This window comes from Oryx dammah, unplaced genomic scaffold (genome assembly GCF_014754425.2).
Source record: "Oryx dammah isolate SB20612 unplaced genomic scaffold, SCBI_Odam_1.1 HiC_scaffold_3, whole genome shotgun sequence".
Taxonomy (NCBI): Eukaryota; Metazoa; Chordata; class Mammalia; order Artiodactyla; family Bovidae; genus Oryx; species Oryx dammah.
Window position 1 is genome coordinate 66,098,055 of NW_024070187.1, and position 5,362 is coordinate 66,103,416.

Below are 5,362 nucleotides of genomic sequence, written 5' to 3' on the forward strand. Positions count from 1 at the left end.
CTTATATGTGGAATCTGAAAAAGTGACATAATGAATTTACATACTACTATATATAAAATAGCTAAGCAGTAAAGACGTACTGTATAGCATGGAGAACTATAATATAATAACCTATAATGGAAAATAATCTGAAAAAGAATATATGTATAACTGAATCATTCTGCTGTACACTTCAGTCAGTTCAGTTCAGTCACTCAACTGTATCCAAATCTTTACAACCCCATGTAATGCAGCATGCCAGGCCTCCCTGTCCATCACCAACTCTTGGAGCCTACTCAAACTCGTCCATTGAGTCCGTGATGCCATTCAACCATCTCATCCTCTGTCGTCCCCTTCTCCTCCTGCCATCAATCTTTCCCAGAATAAGGGTCTTTTCAAATGAATCAATTCTTTGCATCAGGTGGTCAAAATATTGGAATTTCAGCTTCAGCATCAGTCCTTCCAATGAATATTCAGGACTGATTTCCTTTAGGATGGACTGGTTGGATCTCCTTGCAGTCCAAGGGACTCTCAAGAGTCTTCTCTAACACCACAGTTCAAAAGCATCAATTCTTCAGCGCTCAGCTTTCTTCACAGTCCAACTCTCACATCCATACATGACTACTGAAAAAACCATAGCTTTGACGAGACGGACCTTTGTTGGCAAAGTAATGTCTCTGCTTTTCAATATGCTATCTAGGTTGCTCATAACTTTTCTTCCAAGGGGTAAGCATCTTTTAATTTCATGGCTGCAGTCACCATCTGCAGTGATTTTGGAGCCCCCCAAAATAAAATCTGTCACTGTTTCCACTGTTTCCCCATCTATTTACCGTGAAGTGATGGGACCAGATGCTATGATCTTAGGTTTTTGAATGTTGTTTTAAGTTTTAAGGCATTTAAAACTTAACATTTAAGTTTTAAGCTTTTTCACTCTCCTCTTTCACTTTCATCAAGAGGCTCTAGTTCTTCTTCACTTTCTGCCATAAGTGTGGTATCATCTGAGACACACAGTAAATTAACTATACTTCAATTTTTAAAATACTTTTAAGTCTTCTCTATTTCTTAGTTAAAAGATATATCTAACATAGTAAGTAAACTTTCTTCCACAAATGAGGTGTTCAATATATGGCTATGTGTGCAGGCTCAGTCACTCAGTCCTGTCCAACTCTTTGTGACACCACGGACTGCAGCCTGCCAGGCTCCTCTGTCCATGGGATTTTCCAGACAACAACACTGAAATGGGTTGTCATTTCCTACTCCAGAGAATCTTCCCAACCTAGGGATCGAATCTGAATCTCCTGAGTCTCCTACACTGGCAGGTGGATGCTTTACCACTGAGTCACCTGGGAAGCCCTCAATACGTGGTGAGATTTCTGCTAATGAGCAAACTAACTCCTTAATTATAATCTAGGTTTTCAGGTAGATTTGTTTATAGGGAGAGCACACACTAATTACCGATCATAAGCATCCAACCTGTAAAACCAGACCTACTGAATGAATAAAATAGGATTATAGAGCCTACAGAATCACAGCCCTACCCATAAGAAGTGTACATACCTAAGTAACTATTGTGCTATTGTAACTAAAATTACACAACTCTTCATAAACTATCATGTAATTTAAAGGAAAACGTTTATTATTACTGAATTTAACTGATCTTAAAAAACTGGTAGAATTTTGATTAATTCTCATATATCTAAAAGAAGCTGAGTAATAAAATTTTAGCACCTGATGTTAACAGTTGCTTAGAATACCGAACAGACTTTGGAGTCTAACTAATGTAGAGTTGCACACTGGTTCTGCCAATTAGCAAGTGTTTGTTTTTATCAGTATAGTTGATAGTTGAAGGGATCCTTTTTATCACTTAATGGCAATTAGAGATATTCTACACAAAACTCTTCCAACAGGTATAGCATACATTAGAACCTCAATTATGACAACTATTAAGATATTATTTACTAAAAGGTCCTGGAGTTCACTATTAACTAATAATTACTGTTAGAGTATCAAATTTCTGGTTGTGTGTGGGGTGTGTGTGTGAATGGGGTACCATTTCCTACTCAAGGGGATCTTCCCCACCCAGGGATAAAAGCCGTGTCTCTCGCATCTCCTGCATTGGTAGGCAGATTCTTTACCACTAACAGCACCTGGGAAGCCCACAAAATTTCTAGTTAAACAACATAATTAAATATAGAAGGGCTCCAAAGGATTCAGAGTAGGTAAGGAACCTATCACGGAGGAGAGAGGGTTGTGTATTATTGATAGCAGTGCCAAGTTAAATAGACTTGAGTCATCATAGATTATTTTATCAATTTCTATGTGGAGAAACTTTGTACTGTTTGCTTGTCAATACAAGTCATAAAATGATGCTTAGATTCAGAAATAAATCATGAATTTTAAATATCATGTTCAAGGACTTCCCTGGTAGTCCAGGGAACCAGGTTCCGTCCTTGGTCAGGGAACTAAGATCCCACATGCCTGGGAACAGCTAAGCCCGTGCACCACAACTGCTGAACCCAAATGCCTCAGCTACTGAAGCCTGCGTGCTTGGAGCCCATGCTCCGCAACAAGAGAAGCCACCACAATAAGTAGCCCCCACTCTCCACAACTAGAGAAAGACCCCAGCAGCAATGAAGATCCAGTGCAGCCAAAGATAAATAAATTAATAATAAAAATTTTATTTAAAAAAGCAGAAAAATGTGATCTATAATCAGGAGGAAAATCCCTCAATAGTTGCAGATCTAGATTTATATATCATCTCAAATATACATTTTTCATTTTTTAAAAAAATATCCAATTAGCAAATGGGTTAAGAGCACAGACTCTGAGGCCTCAGGTAGCATCCCAGCTCCACCACTTACTAGCTATATGTTCACAGCCAAGTTTTTGCCTCCCTTTTGTTATCTGTAGGTGAGGATTAAGAATAGTTTCTATCTATTATGATAATTTAAAAAGCAAATATTCATAAAGATCTCAGAATATTTGTCCATATAAATGCTACATATGTGTCAGTTAACTAAGTAATAAATAAATAGTACTTTAGATCCCTGTTGACTATCATCACCAATCTTTGATAAGGTAAAATTTTCAACTCTAAGGTATAAACAAAACGTTTAAATAGAAATCTAAGCTTTACAGTAATCCAAGTTTGGCATAAATCTCCTTTCCTTCCAACTTTCACCTCCCCATGCTATTCCTTCTCCACCAAGGCAATCACATGTGAAAGTGTGTACCTTGTATTGTTTTGTTCGCTGATCTTAACTCTTCACTCAGCCTAAGAACAAGAAAAGCAAGATCAAGCCTCTGCTATGCAACTCCTAGGTAACAAAGTTAACAGCACTGCTCATGATTACCTACAGCAAAGGCAAGATAGGCAGACAAGAGTATTTCCTTCCCTGCCGAAGCCCCAGAGCACAAAGGCACCCCATTCCTGTGGTGAGAGTTTTACCAGGAATTATACCCATATCGTGCTGCATAATGACCTGCTACCAAGCCTTCCAATGAATAGCTGGTTAAATTACTTAATCTCATTCTTTTCTTCTGATCTCTCCTCGGTAAACTAGGAGTTAACAGACTATGCTGTGGGCTATAACGAGTTAACACACATAAAATGCCTACATATGTATGGTAAAGTAAGACTATCATAAACGTTCAGTTCAGCTCATTCGCTCAGTCGTGTCCGACTCTTTGCAACCCCATGAGTCGCAGCACGCCAGGCCTCCCTGTCCATCACCAACTCCCGGAGTTCACTCAAACTCACGTCCATCAAGTCAGTGATGCCATCCAGCCATTTCATCCTCTGTCGTCCCCTTCTCCTCCTGCCACCAATCCCTCCCAGCATCAGAGTCTTTTCCAATGAGTCTACTCTTCACATGAGGTGGCCAAAGTATTGGAGTTTCAGCTTTAGCATCAGTCTTTCAAATGAAAACCCAGGACTAACCTCCTTCAGAATGGACTGGTTGGATCTCCTTGCAGTCCAAGGGACTCTCAAGAGTCTTCTCCAACACCACAGTCCAAAAAGCATCAATTCTTCGGTGTTCAGCTTTCTTTAGAGTCCAACTCTCACATCCATACATGACCACTGGGAAAACCATAGCCTTGACTAGACGGACCTTTGTTGGCAAAGTAATGTCTCTGCTTTTGAATATGCTATCTAGGTTGGTCATAACTTTCCTTCCAAGGAGTAAGCATCTTTTAATTTCATGGCTGCAATCACCATCTGCAGTGATTTTGGAGCCCCAAAAAATAAAGTCATAAACGTTAGCTATTACTGTTTTGTAGGAATTAGTCGTTTGAGTGTTGCCTTTCTTTTAGGGTTTAGGGCAATAACTATATGACTTAGGAAAGGGAGAGATGGAAGGTGGGAGTTTGAGCCTAGTTCAGTTCAGTTCAGTTCAGTTCATTTCAGTTCAGCTGCTCAGTCGTGTCCGACTCTTTGCAGCCCCATGAATCGCAGCACGCCAGGCCTCCCTGTCCATCACCATCTCCCAGAGTTCACTCAGACTTGCGTCCATCGAGTCAGTAATGCCATCCAGCCATCTCATCCTCTGTCGTCCCCTTCTCCTCCTGCCCCCAATCCCTCCCAGCATCAGAGTCTTTTCCAATGAGTCAACTCTTTGCATGAGGTGGCCAAAGTACTGGAGTTTCAGCTTTAGCTTCATTCCTTCCAAAGAAATCCCAGGACTGATCTCCTTCAGAATGGACTAGTTGGATCTCCTTGCAGTCCAAGGGACTCTCAAGAGTCTTCTCCAACACCACAGTTCAAACGCATCAATTCTTCGGCGCTCAGCCTTCTTCACAGTCCAACTCTCACATCCATACATGACCACAGGAAAAACCATAGCCTTGACTAGACGGACCTTAGTCGGCAAAGTAATATCTCTGCTTTTGAATATGCTATCTAGGTTGGTCATAACTTGGACTTAGGGAAAAGCTGATAATAATACAAAACAACAAACTCTCTTCTCAAGCCGCCAGAATAAACTTTACTTGGTAATCAGAGCAGAATCCCAGGGGCCACAGCTTCCCTGCAACGCCGCGAACACCCAAAGCAGGGCCCTCAGAATCCCCCGGCAGAGGGCATTTCGACCAGGGAGGAGCCTGAAGGGGGCCTCAGCACAGACTTTTACGTCACAAAATTCCCCGGGAGTTGACCTAGCGACTTCCACGCTCCGAGAGACGCTTTACCCCGCGAAGGGTGCCTGTGCTTCTGCTCTGCTTGGGTCCAGCAGCGGTCCCCAGGGGGCGTCCTCGCACCCACCACCGGTACCTGCGCGGGCGGATTGCAGCCTCCGCCCGCTCTGTGGGAATCAGCACCCAACCCCGCGGCTCGGGGGCGTGGCTCTAGCGGAGGCCCCACCCCGCCGTCCCCATTGGCTGAGGC